At 41.0% G+C, this 21,236-nt stretch overlaps 1 protein-coding gene across 3 annotated transcripts in view; it reads right to left on the bottom strand.

The window, feature by feature from the left end:
* The window catches only part of Fam126a (family with sequence similarity 126 member A), an 88,670-nt gene extending 67,861 nt beyond the window's left edge, over positions 1-20,809 (bottom strand). The window contains exon 1 of one of the 3 annotated variants that reach the window (XM_037203744.1): positions 20,517-20,809. The gene's annotated coding sequence lies outside the window, so the exon portion shown is untranslated. The remainder of the gene's footprint in view (positions 1-20,516) is intronic. The other 2 variants (XM_028864179.2, XM_028864180.2) reach the window with 2 other exon arrangements.
* Between the last annotated feature and the right edge of the window lie 427 nt (positions 20,810-21,236).

The following is a 21,236-nucleotide window of genomic DNA, read 5'->3' on the forward strand; positions in this document are numbered from 1 at the left end:
TGAATGCAGTATATACAATTTTTATTTGTCAATTATAGCTTAGTGAAGCTTTGAAGAAAACAAATCAATACATGGTAAAAAAAAAATTCTTTGAAGGCCATTTTTTTAAACTTTTTGAAAAATTTTGAGATTATAATTACAACATTTCTTCTTTTACTTTCTTCCCTCCAAACCTCCCATATACCCCTCAGTCTGTTTGTCATTAGCATATAAGGAAGGCTAGGGACTTTTGTGTGTTAATTTGTATTCTACTACTTTGCTGAAAGTGCTTATCAGTTGTAGAATTTTCCTGGTGGACTTTTAAAAGGTATTTTATGTATAAAATCATATCTGCAAATAAAGATACTTTGACTTCTTCCTCTCCTATTTGTATCAAAGTGATCTTTTTAAATATTTCATCATGCCGGGCAGTGGTGGCGCACGCCTTTAATCCCAGCACTCGGGAGGCAGAGGCAGGCGGATCTCTGTGAGTTTGAGGCCAGCCTGGGCTACCAAGTGAGCTCCAGGAAAGGTGCAAAACTACGCAGCGAAACCCCGTCTCGAAAAACCAAAAAAAAAAAAAAAAAAATTTCATCATAATGGTGGCACACACCTTTTTTTCTTTTTCTTTTTCTTTTTTTTCTCTGTCTGTCGGTGGCACACACCTTTAACCCCAGCACTCAGGAGGCAGAGGCAGACGATCTCTGAGTTCAAGGCCAGCCTGGTTTACAGATCAAGTTCCAGGATAGTCAGGGCTAGAGAAACCCTGTCTCAAAAAATAAAACAATAAAAAAATTTCATTATAACAAGAAGGGTATATTAATACTAAAATGGACCTGAATAATTAATGCATTTTATAGGAAAGATACTAATGTAATTCTATAAAGAACAGGATACATAGTTTACAGAAACAGAAGATGAAAAGGCACCAGTGTTGGCTGGCTGGCGGAAGCTTTTCTTTATCCTTACCCCACATTCATAACATCATGTCATCTTTTTTTTTTTTTTTTTTTTTTTTTTAACGATTCTTTCCATTAGGCCCAGGCTCCAAGATGAGGCACAGCTACAATTAAAGGCACCACTAAAGACTGGGTAGGGCAAAATGGAGAGTGAGCACAGACTAGAACGACGACTTAGAGCCTTTCTGTCTACCAGCGAGCAGCAAGAGACTGCAGGGTTGCTACTCCACCCCTGCACTGCCTACTGAATATGGAGCCCATTAACACCACAGCACAAGCCTTGCTTATGTAACCGTCGGCGTTCCACAAAGCTGGAGACATCAAGTATTCAAAATATACGCTTACATTTTTAAAATGCTTTATTCTTTCCCAAGGTGAAAGAAGAAAATTAAAATACCAGTTTCCACTGAGTAACTAACTTTCTATTTTTCTCAAATATGTTCTGGAGCATAGTAGTTAAAATTATATTAGACAGTTCAGTAGGATTCTAAGTAGCATTTAACAAGTATAGTCTATGAAATGAATTGCTGTATTTCGCACACAATAAAACATTCCCAAATCTATCATTGTATTCAATTCCCACACTATATTCTTGTCTTAACTCTAATAATGATCAAAATTCATCACTAAAAAGTGTTGTCATACAGCATTATGACATACATACAGCATTATAACTGTTTTTGTTAATCCCAAAGACCCAAGGAGAAAGACCGCTGACCCAAATCATCATGCCCAAATTAACTAAAACAAGCAATTAATTAAAGAAAGCTTTTTTTAATTTGTGTACACAGGCTGCCTCCCCTTAAGGCAGGGTTCAAGAGGTCAGCACTGGACATGGGCAAGATAATGTTTTTTATAGTTCAGGAATAGGGGATTCCCAAATGGGGGATTTAGCAGGGTTACATGAGCAGCCTAACAAGGTAGTCATAACAACTTTTTGAAACAAAGACATGGTTGCCATTTCCTAGTATAGGCAGTGTGTAGTTAAGTACAGAACCATGTGTAGTTAAGGTTACAGGTGGGGCATGGCTTAATCCTTGAGAAACAGAGATTTTAATAATAAACAGGAATGAAACTAGTTTATTTTTACTGTAAGATGGCTTTAAGCCTAAGATGGAGGCAGGCTAGTTCATCAGTTTTATCATCAGCCAACTGAAGAATATAAAAAACTGGAACCATAAAGCTAATATTTTCTCATTCCTAGTATAATTTTTTATCATCTCCTTTATCATGAGGTATTCATTATAAAGTACAACAAAACGTTTATATATATTTTCTTATTATTTTGAAAACTGTGTTTCTATTCATGGATAGTGATATATCATGATTTTTTTTTGCATTTACTTATTTATTTGGGGGATACATATGAAGGTCAGTGGACAACCTGCAGGAGTCAGTTCTCTCCATCAACCTTGTGGCTTCCAGGAATTAAACTCAAGTAGTCAGGCTTGGAAGCAAGCACCTTTCCTCACTGAGCCATCTTACCAGTCCCACCTCAGGGAAGTTTAAACTTCTCCCCTATGGGAGGAGCCCACTGTGACAGCTAATTAAGTGCTGTCGGAATGTTCTCACAGTTACAAGGTGAAACCCAGGAAACACTGTAGAGGTAACTGTTCAAATTATGTCACAGAATAAAATCCATTCCATCTCTGGATTTGACTGTTAAGAGTCTGATTAAGAACTGAAACGTTATATGAAGAAGCAGAAGATGGGGTGCTGCTGGCTGCCCCATGAAACTACTGCTCAACAGCTAAAGGAAAAAAGGGGATAAGTGTGGGAATCTTTTTTAATGCCCACTGTGTAAGCCTATTTTCCCTATAAATCACAAATCACCTATCTGGTTACTGAAAATTGAGCTTTTTTTTTTTTTTTTAACTCAAGGAAATGTTTTTTTGAACAAACTATCATTTGCCTAGTCCAGAGACAAATAAGAACATACTGGAATGTCAGCGTGCTGTGGCAACCAGCCCTGAGGGTGGCTGTTGGGAAAGCCAGGACAATAGAAGGAGAGATGGCAATCACACCTCTCATTTCCATCACCTATTCTTTTCAAATCCTCCAGAACTTCAGAAAAAACGCCTTGTCCTGGAAGAGGACATCTGACACAAAAGAGAAGATAGAAAGGAGTATTTTTCAACAACCATGGTGATATCTGAACGACCCCTATGGCTGCTTTGACCAAACCCACACAGCAAACACAGCACCAGGAGCCCGAAGCCAGGCTTGAAGACCTCTGCCGCTTCACCCCTTCCCCTCCAGGTCTTCCTCCTCCCAGAACTCAGCTGGCACAGCTAATAAAGCCTAAACCACCACGAAGTCTGGGTGGGAAAGCACTGGGGCCTCTGAAGAGCTCCCTGCCATGAGACCCAGCCAATGTTGTATGTCCTCGTCAAGTGAAGCCCACAAGAAGGAGTTCTCTGGGCTAAGCCACTTAATTTGATAATGGTTTGACAGGGAGCGACAGATACACAAAACATTAACCCCTCTCTCTGTCTCTGTCGCTCTCTCTTCGCCACTACCCCACCTCCCCAATCCTCACCCTTCTCTTCTCTCTTCTTCCCCCTCTGTGTCTTGCTATGCAGCTCAGGCTGGCCTCAAATTGGCAATTTCTGTCCCTGCCTCCCAAATGCTGAGATCACAGGTGTATGCCACCACGCTCAGCCAAAATACTATCTTCCACATTTAGAACATACCATCTCTGTACAAAGTATCATAACAGATTTTTAAAAGGTCAATACAATAAGGAATTCAGAGTTGATAGAATAATAAACAATCATTATTACTTGGAACGTCAGTATAAAATGGGCATTGAGGGGCTAGAGATGGCTCAGCCTTCCAGAGGAGCCAAGTTCAGTTCCCAGCACCATGTGAGACAGCTCATAACTGCCTCTAACTCCAGCTCCCAGGCAGCAGCAAATACCTCTTCGGTCCTCTATAGTCCACCCATGCGTGTGACACACACACACACACACACACACACACACGAGTGAGAGAAATAGTAATAAAAATAAATATTTTAAATCATCACTTAGAGAAAAAGTTTGCAAAGTTCTTTAATAATACAGTGATAGATTTGTCATGTGCCTAGGACTGACTAAGTATAACTCATAAAAATAGGAAATAAAGTAGAAGGTTCTTAGTATCTTCATATTCTTATGTAAATCATTTAAATGAGTTGCATAAAATACGCAATGCAAAAATTCATTACTTTGTTAGACATTCTCAGATAATTTTAACACCTTAACATTTCAGAAAAAGATACATGTGAAGGACCATAACCCATACACTCAACCCATAATGTCTTAAAAGATGAATACATAGATAGTTTTGAAATGTTAATATTTACCCAAGGGATAATTTCTCTTATTTTGATGACAAAACCCAGAGCACAATTGTACATATAATACCTTTAAATTAAAACTCTAAATTTCCAAAAAGTGGAAAGAAGGGAGAATTGCAACAAAATTGGAAACTATATAATAAAACTACCAAAAAATATAGTTTCCCACCACCAGGAAACCACAGATGCTTAGGTTTCTGTTGTTGAGACGGGGTTCCATGCAGCCCAAGTGGTCCTCAAACTCCTCTGTAGCTGAGAATGAAGCTCCCATCTCTACCTCCCAAGGGAGAAGGGTACAGATGTGCATCACCATGTCACATCTCGTGTAGTGCTGGGGTCAGACCCAGAACATGATGCGCAGGTACTTCAGCATCAGAGCTATGCCCTAGCCCTAGAATGCTTCTTAAAACAAATGCTAACCCCATGAGGCATGTGTTATTCTCATATCAATAAGAAGTGTCATTTCAACAGCTGTGTGGCTCTGACTAAAAGAAACTGGTCAAGAAATTGAAGGTAGTTCCAGAAAGGCTGCGTGAATGCTCACTCACGGAGACTATCTGCAAAGGATCTTGAAAACATACAAAGAACACAACTGTAGTATAACCCTCTTGAGAAAACTAAACATATGGAGAGATGGCTCAGCGGTTAAGAGCACTGGCTGCTCTTCCAGAAGTCCTGAGTTCAATTCCCAGCAACCACATGGTGGCTCACAACCATCTGTAATGAGATCTGGTGCCCTCTTCTGGCCTGCAGTCATACATGCAGGCAGAACACTGTGTACATAATAAATACATACATACATACATACATACATACATACATACATCTTTTTTTAAAAAAAGGCACCAGAGAGAGAAAAGTAAACATAAAACTTAGAGACCAGAACATAGATTTCTGTTTCCTAAAGGCCATCCACTATCAACTGTCACTTCATGTGCTGTGTTATTTGTTCACTGGCTTCCTAACTAAGGTGGTGTAGCCCATAATGGTTATTCTATTATCACATTTCTGCTCCAGACCCACAGGCATTTCCATGTCAAACCCATGTGTCTCAATTTCCTAATTCTATACTCATTAATCTCTGGTTGGGTTCTAATTTCCTTATACATTGGAAATCTAAAAGGACACAACACTTTTATCAAGGAAACCTAAAATTTTATAACTTTCCTTAGCAACAAAGTTTCTCAGAAAGAGTTCATATTAGGTGTGGTGGTTTGAATAAGAACGGTCCCCACAGACTCTTTGTTTGACGGCTTGGCCCACAGGGAGTGGTCTTGTTGGAGTAGGTGTGGCCTTCTTGCAGGAAGTGTGTCACTGTGGAGGCAGGCTTTGAGGTCTCATATCCTCAAGCTACACCCAGTGTGGTACAGTCTCCTGCTGCCTATGAATCAAGATGTAGAACTCTCAGCTCCTTCTCCAGCACCATGTCTGCCTAAACACTGCCATGTCCCACCATGATGACAATGGACTAAACCTCTGAAACGGTAAGCCTGCCCCAGCTAAGTATTTTTTTTTTTTTTTAAATAAGAACTGCCTTGGTCATGGTGTCTCTTTACAGCAATAGAGACCCTAACTAAGACATCAAGCTTGGAATCATTAAAACCTGGAGGTCTTTAGAAAGCAAAACACAAGAGCTGCCAAACAGATGACTCTTACCTTGTACTTACTTAATCATATTTTTAACATTTGAGTTACAATGTGGCCTTGCTTCATTGGCTCACATGTAACAGGTACATAAATACTTGTTTCATGAATGAATACATGAACAAACATAAATTTTTGCTAGTTTGGACCATGGATTCTATTGTCTGAGTTGATTCCCAGAATCAACTTCTGGTCTTCCTGCCTCTACCTCCCAAGTGGTGGAATTACAGGCTTATGCAACCACACCTGGTTTATGCTGTGCTCGAAATCAAGTTCAGGTTTCATGCATGCTAGGCAAGCACTCTTCCAACTCAACTATATTCTCAGTCCCATTCTCACTTTTTAATAGTACATTTACATCATTAACTAACCATCTCAAGGTAGGTGACATCATAGCATGCAATAAGAGTCATCCTAAAATGACAGGGAACATGGCAACAAGTAGGAAGTCATGACACTGGAGCAATAGCTGGGCACTTCCGTCTTTTTGTTGTTGTTGTTTTTTGAGACAGGGTTTCTCTGTGTAGCTTTGCGCCTTTCCTGGAACTCACTCTGTAGCCCAGGCTGGCCTCGAACTCACAGAGATCCGCCTGTGTGCCTCCCGAGTGCTGGAATTAAAGGCGTGCACCACTCACATCTTGATCCACAAACAGGAAGCACAGAATGAACACACTGGGAACAGCCTCAGTCTTTGGAAACTCAAAAGCCAGACCCCAGTGACACAACTCCTCCAACCAGGCCACACCTCCCAATTGCTCCCAAACAGTTCCATCAACTAGGGACCAAATATTCAAACATCTGAGCCTGTGGGGGCCATTCTCATTCAAACCACCATAGAAGGTAAGAAGAATGTACCCTTTTTGCCTACTGTAAACAAAGACATGCATTGTGAAATGTTCATTTTTAACTTTCTCATCAATAAACTAACATATAAATGATTCCTAATATGATTATTTGTGACTTCTTGGTCTCATTCTGCCCTTACGTTTATATCCCAGCATGCCTATGATTATATATTAATCAACATTTACTTATGGAAAACATTATTTTATAAGAATAGCTAATGCCATTAAGTGGATTCATACATATTTTATGTTATTGGCTCTAAGCAGAGAAAACAACTTTGAACTTAAAAGGACTTTTCAGTTTCTTTTAAACTATCCAACAGCTTGCTTTAAGTACTGCTTGAGGTAAAAAACAAAACAAAACAAAAAACAAAAACAACAACAACAAAAAACAACCTGTTACACAAAGTGATAAGGTGGCATTGCAAAACTCGAACTTTTTTTTAATTATTATTATTTTTATTTTTTATTTTGGTTTTTCAAGGCAGGGTTTCTGTGTGTAGCCCTGGCTGTCCTGTAACTCTGTGGACCAGGTTGGCCTGGAACTCAGAGATCCACTTGCCTCTGCCTCCCAAGTGCTGGGATTAAAGGCATGCGCCACTAAGCCAGGCTCACAAAACAACTTTTTATGTAGTCCTTAAAAGAAAAAAAGTCTCCCCGGTGGCTGGGGATTTAGCTCAGCAGTACAGCACTTATCTAAACCCACAAGGCCCTGAGTTTGGGCTGGAATGTTGGGGTGGAAAATCAAGCTCTCCAGTCAGGAACTTCCTTCCTTTTTCTTTTCTTTGTTTTTTGCTCTTGCCAGCAGACTTCTTATCTGCGTGATTAAGTAGCTGCTGTCCCATTTGCTAATCAAATAAACTATAAAATACTTGGAGAAAAATGTTTTACTTTCCTTTTAAAATGTTTATTTCTGTATATGTTGGGGTGGGGGTGCTCTCAGAGCCAGAAGAGGACATCAGATCACCTTGAGTGATGGAGTTATAGGTGGCTGTGAGAAACCCAATGTGGGTGCTGGCTACCAAACTAAGGTCCTCTGGAAGAGCAGCAAGCATTCTCAATTTCTGAATATCTCTCCAACACTTGCTTATAATTTTTGAAGGACCTATAGCATTCATCTAAAAGCACAAACCTCCAGAAAAAAAATATTGAGAATTCTACAGTCAGCGGGCATTATTTGTCATTTTACTTTATTATTTATTTACTTTCAGCTTTTTGAGATTGGGTCTCATATAGCCCAGGCTGTCCTGGAGCTCATGGTAATTATGTTGCCTCAGTTTTCCAAGTGCTGGTATTGCAGGATTACACACTGGGTTCATAATTTTAGTTTATTTTTTAAGTAATATTTTATGTCTGGTTGTTGCTTGCTTGCTTGCTTGAGACAGGGTCTCACTATGTAGCCCAGCATGACCTAGAACTTGCTATGGTAGGCCAGGCTGGCATCAAACTCACAGAAATTTACCCGCCTCTACATCCTGATTACAAGGATTAAGAACATGTACCACTACATCCAGCTAATGTAATATTTTTTCAAATACAACCATCACATAATATAACCATCTTAGGCTTGAGATGCAACTCAGTTAGGAGACTGCTTGTTTAACATGCACAAGGCCCAGAGTTCTGTCTCCAGCACCACAATAAAATAACAATTTAAATAAAATAATAAAATTATGTGATAGTTTTTAGAGCTTAAAATTGTGTGAGTAATTATAGGCAAAATTAAGCTCAGCTATTATTAGCATAGATGCATACAGTATCTAATAACGATTTGTTGAATAAAGAAGTAAATTTCACCCATCACAGTGCTTGTCAAATTCGCCATCTGCTCTCCATCTCCACAGCAACTCCGAGAGCCTGGCTTCATTGTCTGCACACTTGCTCATGCAGCCTTCCTGCTCCTGGACTCCTCCCTTCTACAATGCACCGTGCACATTACTGCCACACTGATCTTCCTGAAACATCCTGCTTTCTCTGGATATATGCAGCCATCATATCTCAGGGCTCCCACAGCAAACTCACCCTACAAAACGGGCAGAGTTCACTTATCTCAACCCCCTCATCCTGTCTAAAACACGCCAAGCCACTCCAGCCTGTGTGACTACTTCTCTCCGCTCTGTCCTCCTTTTGCTTGTCAGCCTTCCACAGTCTGCCCAGAAAGAACCCTGGGTTCATGCTGATGAGGTGTGGATTTGCCAAGGGAAAAGGTTCAGGGAGAACCATGCACTGTATCTGTGAGCCACCAAAGCCTCGCCCAGTGACATAGAGACTGATTAATATATGTAACCACTTAGAAAATCTCTTATTAGAAATAAAAATTATGTATTTCACTTAATATAAGAACACCATAAAATGAAATTTTCAAATATACTATTAGGTAGAAATCTGCAAGAACACATTGGATGAACTAAGTTTTTTTTTTTTTCCCCAAAATATTTGTATCATCTTTCACAAAATATAACTGTAGTACATGTTAGGTGATTCAAGCATTGTCTTGACCAATCAAACTTCATTTAGCTCTGATGACTAAGACACAAAAGTCTTAAAGTCTTCTGACAGCTTTTAAGAGGTTGCTGTAAAAATTTGAACTACAAATGATCTGAAGAGTATTCATTGACACGATTGTTATGTAAATGCATAGCAAGTAGCATAGTGATTAAGAATGCCTTTCATATAGTCACTAGACCAGAGCCTCGGGTTGACAGTTTAGTTACTCATCACTGTCAAGCTCATACACTCAACGCAGACTATAGGCTTGCAGCTTCAGAGTGGGAACAAAGGAGGCTGTGATTCCGCAAGAACAGACAAACGAGGAGCTCATGCTAAGGGTTAATGCAGTCAACATTTTTGTGTTTGAAAAATCAATATTACTATGTATTCAAATTGTAACATTAATATTTCAACAAGCCCTTGATTGCTTACTGAGTAGAATGCAAGGTTTTCCTGTTACTTTGCATTATTGGCAAAAAGACAGTAAGGCCTGCCTTCCGTCCTTAAGAAGCATACAATGCAGGTGGCCAAGAAAGAGAGGGTATAAGTGAGGAGAAAAATCAACCAATGAAGTACCAGTCATTTTGTGGCGGGCTAATTACAAGTGCTAAATTATGATCAAATTATGATCTTAGTAAAGTCAGTAATTTAAAACAAGGTTTCTGCTGATTATATCACCCAACATAGTAACACAATGCCTACTAAGAAAGGGAAATTTAAACACACACACACACACACAATACTGTGAACACTTTAGTTGAACATCTACCCTCTTCACTATTACTTTTTTTAAATGGAGATTATTTTGAATTGCTATACTTGTCTTTACACAGAAACTAAAACTTTACTATTAAAAATGATTGTGCCTGACATGATGGTCACACCTATAATCCCATCTCTTGGCAAGAGGACCTTATCTAAAACACAAAACACATTGGCCTTCACCAATGTTTTTTAAAAAAAGTTTACTGAAAACTCCAGAGTGGTTATACTTACTTTTAAATTAATTTTTATGATATTTAGAATTTTAACAATATTATTTTATGTGTCCATTTAAAAATAAAATGTTAAGCCTATTCCATGTCGATATAAAAGAAAACATTATTGAGATGCGTGGCACTGTTTCATACTTTTGCAGACTTCTTTAATGTCTTGGCTTAACAGAAGATAGTTGGATCCTCATAAACACTTCTGATTGCTGTGTAGCCCAGCTGGCCTCCAACTCTCTATGAAGTTCAAGCTGACCTCAGACTTACCCCAAACCCTTGCCTCACTCAGCCTTCTGAGTGCTGAGATTTACAGGCATAAGCAACCATGCCCAGCTTTATTTTATTTAATTATCCTTTAGTCAGAGTTTCTACATAGGCCAGGCTAAACTAAAATTCACATTCTCCTGCTCCAGCTTCCTAAGTGCTGGCATTACAGGCATACTAAACATGATTATTTTGTTCCCACTGAGGGGAGGGAGGAAGAAGAAAGAGAGGGTGGAGAGATCTGTTAATGGCAGCCAAGTTAAAAATATGAGGGCCACAGAAAGGACATGGTGGAGTACTGGAGGGAAGGTCTTCAGCTAAGACTTAGATCTAGCTGGGCAGTGGTGGCACAAGTCTTTAATCCCAGCACTCTGGAGAAAGAGGCAGGTGGATCTCTTAGTTCAAGACCAGCCTGGTCTACAGAGAGAGTTCCAAGACAGCCAGGACTGTTACACAGAGAAACCCTGTCTCTAAAAACAAACAAACAAACCACTCAGATCTGCCACATATCTGCATGATTTGGGGGGAAGTCTTGGTTTCAGTATTTTCTTCAACAAAAGAAAATAAAAGACCTCAAGAATCTGCATCATTACAGAGTTAGGGTATAGTTCATTGGTAGCATATGTGCTTGTATGAGCTTAGCAGGTATGCAGTTGTAGGTTCAAAACTTAGCATCAAAATATAAATAATAAAATACTTCACTAGTATTTACCAGGGTGCTCACATATCTGTAATAAGGATGCTCCAAAAATGCACAAATTATGACCCAAGTTTTACGCCAAAATCAAGTGAGACGTCTTACTTTATGACAAGTCAAAGTCATTGCTTTTTCTTTGCTGGATGACAAACACAAGTTTGTTGCTCCCCTCAGGGATGGTGGCTTTTAGTCCATTCCGTTGTTAATCACATTTACTTTCAGAATTCTAGTAAACTGCCTCCAAATAATGAAAGAACTCCTTTGTACACATTTAAAACTAGGTTTTCAGCAAAGAATCTCAAAACCACTGGAAAATCTGACTAAACACAGCACTATCTGAATATGACTTAGTTTCAAAACAAAAAGAAATTAGTGGCTAAAAATTTCACACAGACTTACATAGCATATAGCTGAAGCATGTACTGAAAAATGCTGACAAGTCTGTGGCCACGCGGTATGGCTGGTGACCAGTCCAGCTGGTGAGCCAAAAGACACACTGTGCTACCTCTGCTGGCTGTAACAGGGCAGAATAAAGCAGATAAGACTGAGCTGCAGCTGTAATGCAATTAGCGGGAATTAACATCATACTAGAAAGCACTGCATTTGCTCTTCCATTTTCTACCTTGAAAACCCAACCAGGTGGCTCCTTTGCCCTTAAGAACATGAAAGCCCATAAACACTTTCTTTTGGCAAACTAAACAAACTCAGTTGAACCAAAAGTTTAGCTCCTTTCCACCGTAGTACTGTACTGGGGAGTTGGCCAGGAGACACATAGCTATTTCTTTCTCCATTAAGCTATCCCATTTCTCTCCCACATTTTGCCTAGAGGAAACATAAAATGTTTGGAGGTTTAGGCATCAGGCTTGGAAATCTGTTTCTTGGGAATAAGCAAATGAAGGGCTTTGAGATGCTGCTGCGTACATGCATGTAACCCATCTCTGTTACTTCCTAGGGCTGTAGTAACAAAGTAGCAGAGACTGGGTAAATTAAACACAGAAATTTACATTCTCAAGGTTCTCCAGGCTAGAGTCTGAGAGCAAGGTGGACTCCTGATAAGAGGCCCGAGAAAGGGGTCTGCCTTGGGCTTCTTTCTTCGGCATGTAGATGGCTGCCACCTTACATCCACATCCCTCTTTAACAGTCATATCCAAAGTTCTAAGTTCTTTCAAGGACCCTGGTCATAGTGGATTAGCATCCACCTTAATGGCCTCATTTTCACTTCATTACCTCTGTAAAAATGCTATCACTAGCTTCACTGGAGGAGCCAGGAGTTGGGACTTCCACATCTATTTTGGAGGGGAACACAATTCAGCCTATAACAGCACTGAAGCCACAGAGCCAGTAATCATCCTGGCTCTTCTTTTCTTGTACTCATGCCTAAATACCATCCGTTTATTCATATCTATTACATGTCCACTATGTCCTACTGGCCACAAAAAAGAATATGACATAGTTGCTGACTTAAGGGATTCACAGTTGGTTAGTGGAGACACACAGACCTAAAACAGCAGAAGTGAGTGTACCTTAGTTCATTTTAAAATAAATCAAGATGAATTAGGGTGTAAGCAATGCATTAAAACAATAAAAACAAACACTATTTATATAAGTTTAAGAATATAAATGAAGCTGGGCGGTAGTGGCACACACCTTTAATCCCAGCACTCGGGAGGCAGAGGCAGATGGATCTCTGTGAGTTCGAAGCCAGCCTGGACTACAGAGTGAGATCCAGGACAGGCTCCAAAGCTATATAGAGAGACCCTGTCTCAAACCAAAAAAGGATATAAATGAAAACACAAAGCAATATGTTTCAATCATTTTGGTATCACTCACTCCCCTCTTCTCTTTCCCAAACACAACAGCATACAAAAACACACTCTTCAAAGCACAGTTGTGCTTTAATTTCTTAAAGCCTTTTGCATTTTAAGTGGCAGTTTTCACTGCTAGTGATAAAGCAAGATAGAAATGTCAAGAGAACCAAATCCAATTAACTTGTGAGTAGATGTTTTGGAGTGAGTCACTGCCCTTTACAAGCTGGAATGGGATTCAACCATTAGAGAAGACAGGCAGCAGAGCCCCAGATGTTTAATGGAAAATGGTGAGCAGTAAGCAGATACAATGAGAAAATGCAAGGAAACATTGCTGATAGCAGGAATGCCTGCTAACAAGACTGAATTTTAAAATGCAATAGACCTAGGCTGCCAATGTAGCTTAGTGGTCCATCACCTGCCTAGCATGTGAGAGGCACTGACCCTTGATTTAGTCTCTACCGCAGCCTTAGGAGACAGGAGGCAATGGACCTTCCCAATCGGGAACTTGGTGGTGGATCTCATTAATACAGATGTTTGTTCTTAAAGTTAGAGTAGTCAAAGCACATAGTTTAGTATGACCACTGTTCTGTTGGGGGAACAGTCAAGTTGGTTTAGAGGCTGAAGTATAAAATCATACAAAAAGTAGTTTCTGCAAATATTAAGTCATATACTAATACAACAAAATGTACCCTAGATGTTGCTTTTTAGCTGATTAGGAAGCTAAAATTGGCACAGCAGAAATTTGTATCTTGGCTCTACCTAAGGTACTTGAAAGTCCTATAATGATTGTTAACCTCTAAAGTATTTTAAGCATTTCTTTTTCAACTGTGTTGTTTTTGAAGAAAGTGGTTTTTATTTTGTTTTGTTTTAATTTAAAAGAAATAGCCTGTTTGGACTTTTACCAATAATTAATTCATGATTGATAGAATTAAAATTCAATAAATCACATTAGATTGTAATCAGCTCTTGGAAACTTTATAACAGAGTGACAAACTGCTCTGATGGCTGACTTATGGCCAGCTCAGTTACATTTCCATGATAATGTTGGCCTTTCTAAGGAGTGACCTAATACTTACAGAACATATTTGTAGCTCTCATAGTGAAAATAGCAAATCCTACTCTTATTTTTCTTAGTCCTTGTTGGCTGGGCCTTTTTTTTTTTTAATCTTCTCAACTTATCATTATTATGGGAACATACATAAACAGGCACACCACACACACAGAGATACTTAAAATTAATAACAATACTAATAAACTGGCACACTGTAGATGCTCAACAAAAGATGAGTTTATGAGCTAACAAGAAATTTACCACTTGGACAACTGAGAATGCACTTCAGCATTTTACGGTTTCAGAAGACCAGCTCTTCCGATTCCAACGCCTTCAGGCTACATCCATCCTCATTCACTCTGTCCTGACTTTCTGATGCAGCAGCCCCATCTACTGCCACTGCCTCCAGCTGCCTGTCATCGGCTGCTCCCTTAGCCAACCACGCACTGTCAACTTTGGTTCTCATCATAAACTCTCCACAGCCTTACAGACGGCAAATCAGCCAGCTCTGCCTCCTGGCTCATCCTTTAACTCTGCATCAGGAGTCTTTCTTCCATGCTGAGCGTCTATGACTTGACCTCACAGACGACAACACTCCAGTTTCCTCGTCCATGTGACTCTTCTGTTTCCTAGACACGTCTACCAGTCTGTGACTCGCGTGTTTTCGGTGCTGCTTCTCGCTCCCCTCATCTCTACACCATCGTCACCTTCCTCCCCATTCCCTTAGCAAGACCAACTTCACGCTTCATACTTTCCCAAAATGGTCTCCCTCTTCTAATAACTGTATCCTGCTTTAAGGAACATGCTGTCATTCTACCTGCTGCTCTATCTGTAACATCCATCAACTAACAAGTCACTGTGAACTTTGAAATTTAGGTCAAAAGAATAAATAATACATCTAGCAAGTTCCAAGATGTCAGAGTGGCAACTTTCTATAACCGATGGGGATAGACAGTCTACGGATACTGATTAGAATCAATATTCTAAACTCTTAATTTATATTTCAAAGAGGGGAGTTCAAAAAGCTCAAAATTGTTTGCCCAATTTAAGCACTTTTAAAGCTTACATTCTTCTCTTAAACTTCCCAGCCTATACACTACATCACTCTATTCTTTTTGTTTCAAGACAGGGTCTCAGTTTGTTGCCCAGGCCAGTCTCATAGGCTCAGGTACAAGTTGCCACCTCAGTCTCCAGAGTAGCTGGGACTGACTACAGACATTTGCCACAGTGCCTGGCCCTTACATAGACATAAACAAAAATAAATATAAATCTTCCAGGAGCTGAAACCCAACATGATCTCATAGTATAAATTTAAGAACTCATACACATTGTGTTTATTAAGTCAAATACAAATGACTGAATGAATTCTTAAGCATTAGAATGAGAAACAACTAATGTCCATCAAGTAATCAAAAGACTCATTGTACAAGAAAATGCCAAAAAAAACTTACCATTTACTACTGAATGCACAAAGCTCAAAGAGAACAGACATTTGGACTATAATGGAAAAGTACTAGGTTTTCCAAACTCATAGATCTCTTGTATACAGTACTTTTACTGTAACATTCTTTACAACATACTACAGGACTTGGGAGTACAATCAGTCTTGGAGACCCAACAAGCCTGGGTCTTAAATTTTAATTTAAGTCTGCGCACAAGTTTTAAACTGTTAAGTATAGTGTGTACGTTTTACAAAAATCAATATTAAGTTCCCCATCTCACCCTACTCCAGAGTCATCTACTACGATCACTATATTAGGCTCTGCTTATTAAAGTAGCAGAAGATATAATATCAACACAGAAGAGACCAGTAATAATTATGACAGGGGTACCAAAATGTAACTATACAAAGAGGAAAAACAGTAAGATTTCAAATAAGTGATTACATTTATTTTTCAGAAATAAGAAAAGCACAAAGTGTCAAATCAGGAAAATGTGAGGGAGCAGATGTAAACACAGGGACTTGGGGAGATGCTCAGTTGGTCAAGTGCTCTACACAAGCCTGAGGCCTGAGTTTGTCCCCAGCACATCCAAGTAAAGGTTGGCATGCCTGATACCTCAGTGCAGAGAAGTGGAGACAGGAGGCTCTCTAGAGCTCTGCTGGACAGTTAGCTAGCCTAATTGTCTAGCTGCAGGCTCAGCAAGAGACCCTGACTCAAAAAAGAAAGCAGAGAATGACTGAAGAAGCCAACTTATGTTGACATCTAGCCTACAGGAACATACACAACCTGCATGCACAGACAGCTGGAACGGTGATTCTTCTGTGACAAGGTTTGGGTTTCAACTCACTATACTTAACTTGAACTGACACCTAGCAACTGAGTCTCAGTTTTTAAACCGTAAAATAGGAATGATAATCCTTATTTCATAAAGTTGTGCAATTAAATTATTTAAATTATAGAAAGGTTTTAAGCCCAATTTGAGACCTCAACAAACTGCAAGGAAGACATACATATTTTTACAGCTTAAACTATTTCAAACCCGCCAAGGGAGAGATTGCTAGAGCAGAGAGAAAGAGAAAGCCCCTTCACATTCTCTGCCCAGATTCTTTGTATTCAGAAAACAAGGTACTACAGAGTTCATGATAGGGAAAAGGTACACTCTGAGGTAATTCTCATGCACTTCAAAAACAAGCTACTATCAAGATGCCTTTATCCCCAGAAGAGCACTCTTTGATGAAATCTGCTAAGAATTCTAATACAACTCTCCAACCAACAGGTTAAAACAACACACTGTTGTCTCAACACACATTCTGAGGGCATGTGATCAGACTTAATACCTCAACTCAAAAAAAGAAAAAGGGCAAGAGATTTTTTTTAACAGATCATAAATGAAAAATTTGAATATTTGACTATGAAACTCTAAAGGCATTCTTGTGCATTTAGGGGTGACTTCTTGGGACTGGCTAGCCTACCACAGGGCTCATCCCTGGGGAAACTGATTCTCCCTCTCTCAAGCACCCATTAATTGCCTGTAGCTCTTCTTTCAGAGAAGTCTCGTGAGAATTCCCCCATCCACATTGACATGTCAATTAGTGTGGTCATTTTTTTTGGTTTGGTTTAGGAAACCATATTGTTGCAATTTCCTGGTATATACATGAGATTTCCCTGTCATATGCAGAAGACACTGTCTCATAGCAGACATCCCAGCTCTGTCCTCTGAATCTTAATCTTTCCACCCCCTCTTCCATGATATTCTCTGAACCATAGGTGTAGAGGTTGTGTTTTAGATGTATTAACTGGGGCTCGGCATCCCACAGTCAGTTTAAAAAGGATTTTCAACTGCTAAATGCTCTCTTTCCTCTGTTCAGATAGGCAGCCTAACTCTGGAGGACCAAAAAGATTGTCTGGCAGCACTTGGCTTTCAAATAGTAAGCAAAAGACCAACTGTTAATTCCCCACCCCACCCCACGCCCCCAAAACTGACAAAGCATTCCATAGAGATGCTAAGGGTCTCAGGCTCCATGGAAGGTGTTCTTCTGAAGGACATCTGCTCTCACAATATTAGGATACTCTCTGACCTTTTTTGAGGACCTTTAAAAGGCACTTGAGGAAACCAATCTTAGTACTACTGACATCAACAATTATAACAAAGAAATAGGCTGTCTTTATTTTATTGTTCCTTATTAAAGATTTGCTTCCAGAAATGTCCTTCCTTCTTACTGTCAACCTTCTCTTCAGCTCCTCAAGGACTAAGTTTGAATAATTATCTCATTTCCCCCCCAAATCTCTTATCCTGAGTCTACCCTTTCTTCTTTATACATGCATGCAAACAAATACTAAATTCTTTCAACCTATGCTCTACTGTAGTGGGCTTTTTATAAAGGATTTATTTATTATATATATATATGCCTGTTTTGCCTACATATATATGTTTTGTCTACATATATATTTTGCCTACATATATGTTTTGTCTATATATTTTTGCTTACATATATATGTTTTGTATACATATATATTTTGCCTACATACGTGTGTGTGTGTGTGTGTGTGTGTGAACTGATGAGTGCCTGGTGCCTTTGAAGGTCAGAAGAGGGCATCAGATTTCCTGGAATTGGAGTGATGGATGACTGTGAACAACCACGTGGGTGCTAGGAACCAAACCAGGGCCCTCTGCAAAAGCAACAAGTACTCTTAATTGCTGAGCCATTTCTCCATCCCCTAAAATGGTATTTCAACTATGTTCACACAGTGAAATCATCTAGGAAACCAATAATATTTTCAAAGTTTTAAGCTTTTACAGGCAAGCACCTATACCAACAGAAAGTAGATGAGTGTTCTCTGGGGATCAGAAGGAAAGATTACAAAGGACACGAACAAACTTTAGGAGGTAATGTACTGGTTCATTACTTTAATTGTGGGAATGATTTTACAAATATAAACATATTAAGCACTAAATGGTGCAACTGAAATATTTATTGTTTATTACATGCCAATCATACTTTAGAAAGTTGTTGAAATAAACGCTGATGCATAGGTTCTATCCTGCCCTCATTGGGGAAAGGGTGGGGATTCCTTCTGAGAGAAAAAAATTTTAAGTTCTGCAAAAAATTACGTATGTGTGGCCAAGACAGAGAAGTGCTATTCCATAGCCAGCATTTTCTCCTTTCTTTACTTCAGTTTTCTTGAAAAGTCTCACTCACACATCTCTACTTTATTGCCACCAGTGATCTGATGAATGGTTTGTGAGCTACGTTCCCAAAAGTCACCTATGAAGATTTCCTGGGCTTGATTACAAAATAAATAACAGGCAACAGGATGCTGAATAAGAGTGAACTAGAAGATATATTCAAACTTACTGTCAAAATTGCACCATTCTTTAAAAATGCAAAAAAAAAAAAAAGATTTTATAAAAGGGATTTTATAAAATAGAAGAATCAAAAACAAAAAACTAGAAAAAGGAAGAACAGAGTCTTCACTATGGCTCAAATGGTAAAGGCACTTGCTGATGACCAGATAGGACAGGCACCCATAAGGTGAAGTAGAGAACGAACTGATCTTGGTGCCACTGCAGGTGCATGCACATGTGTACGTGTACACACACACACACACTTTTAATTTTCCAAAAGGAAAGACATCAGGAACTGTGCACTGGCCTAGCCCATTCCCCACCCGGTGTTCACATCCAGAGGATTAGTCCTGATTACTAACAGGATTTCTAATCTGTTTCTGGCAATAATATTAATAAATCCAATGACTTTAAAACGTATCAATTGTAGAATCTGTTTTCTAAATACATACAGGGCTTCCCCTTGCCACTAAAGTGATCAGATTATCTGAATATCTTGGATGCTTCTCCTGACAAAGCAGCCCTTTTTCTTTCTTGTCCTTCCCTGTGCTTCAAAACGTGGTTCAAACTAAGATTCATCCTGTAAACCTTTAAAATGTTCACCTAAAGGGAAAAGGTTCTCACAAATGATAAGAGAGGGCTGGTGCTGTTGGCAGCAGAGCAGTCTTAGGAAAACACATCTCCCAGAACTATCACATTGCTTCAAGGTTACACTAATCTTTATGGCTTCATGTAGATAGAAGTTTAAAAACCGAAAACCTCGAACTGCAACGTGTTGCATGAACCACAGGGCTGGCACATCTCCAAAATCTACTGTGTTACCCAAAGGACACCCACTTTGCAGAGCCAGTGTAGCCCCGCAGCCTGTAGCAGTCTCTAAGTAGTAGCAGCACTCCCCCTACCTGAGCAACACAGCCGCCGCCGCGTGCCATAGCGTTTTATCCTGGAACCGATTCTGTGCAGTGCAAAAAAAACCACTAGGGTCAAATTTAAATCCTTCAGGAACTCTAAAGGTACAAAGCACACCCATGCACGCTGCAGGGTAGACATCCAGTTCTGCCGAAGCGTGCAAACTTGGGGTGTTTTCGGGGGGTGGGGTGGGGGGACGTTCAGCGGAAACCCCGACGATCCTCGAGAGCGGTCAAGGCAGCCTGGGAGGAGGCAGAACTCCAGGGTCCGGGGCGGCGCGGGAAGAAGAGGAGCTCTCCAGGTGATGAACAGACCAAGCTGGCACTCTGAACCCCCCAGCCCCGCGGGACCCGAGACCCGGGGGAGCACGACTCTGAGGAGCACCGGGTCTGCGGAGCCCGCGTGGGCCGTGGGGCCGGACGCTGGGCGGTTGGGGACGAGTGGGCAGCGGCCGTAGGCTGCGGTGGGCTCCGCGCTAGGCCGACCCTCGGGCGCCCCGAGCTCACCGCCCCCAACCGGGCACCGAGCCTCATCGGCAGCGGGTAGCCGGAGCGACCAACTTCGGCTTCCCGGGCCACCCCGACCGCCCAGCCTCGCGCGGGAGCCGTTACCCGCCACGGGCCGCCGCCCCAGGACGAAGTCCTTGCCCGCCGCCCGCCCGCAGCAGCCTCAGCCCCGCTCCTCCCAGACCAAAGAAAGTTCTCGGTCTCCCGGCGCCCCGGGGGGCCGGCGTGCGGCTCGCGGCGGACTCACCAGAGCAGCTCCGGGACCCACCGCGGCCTCGCCTCGCGACCACCACGGCGACCACAGCCACCGGGCGACTGCGCTCCGCCAGCAGCCGCGCCACCTGCCCCTCTCCTCCTAGCAGCACCGGTCCGGGCGAGCCATCTTCCCTCCTCTCTCTGACTGACAATCCAGCCCCGACAGCCGCCACTGCCGCCAGCCTCTCTGACAGGCACCACCCGGGACCCGTCCCCAGGCAGCCAACCACCACCGCCCCACGTTGGGGCAGCCTATCACTGCCCCCCGGGGTGGGACCAGAACAACTTCTCCACCAATGAGAATCTGCAGTTGTTGGAACTGGGGGGAGGAGGGGGAACTCGAGTGGGCGTGGTCGGGGCGATGGGCGTGGTCGGGGAAACGCCCAGGGGAGATGAGTGACTGACTGTAGGGTTTGCGGTGGCCCCCTAAGCAATGATCATCAGTGAAGGTCTCAGACTCTCTGGGCCCTTTAGAGCTTAGGGGCTTCTCAGAAGAAATTCAGCCTTACCAGACACTGTAAAACGTCATCAGAAAAGAAAAGCAAACTGATATTTAATTACTCAAGTAAATCATTTCATAAGAGTATACCAAAATTTGATCAGATCCTCTGAGGGGGGGGGGAATGTACGTTTTCAGAACGTAGCAATGAAAATTCTTCCTTTTTCTTATGTTCTTTGCTTTTGGCCTTAGTCTTGAAATTTTCAAATATGG

The sequence above is a fragment of the Peromyscus leucopus genome, chromosome 3, assembly GCF_004664715.2.
Source record: "Peromyscus leucopus breed LL Stock chromosome 3, UCI_PerLeu_2.1, whole genome shotgun sequence".
NCBI lineage: Eukaryota > Metazoa > Chordata > Mammalia > Rodentia > Cricetidae > Peromyscus > Peromyscus leucopus.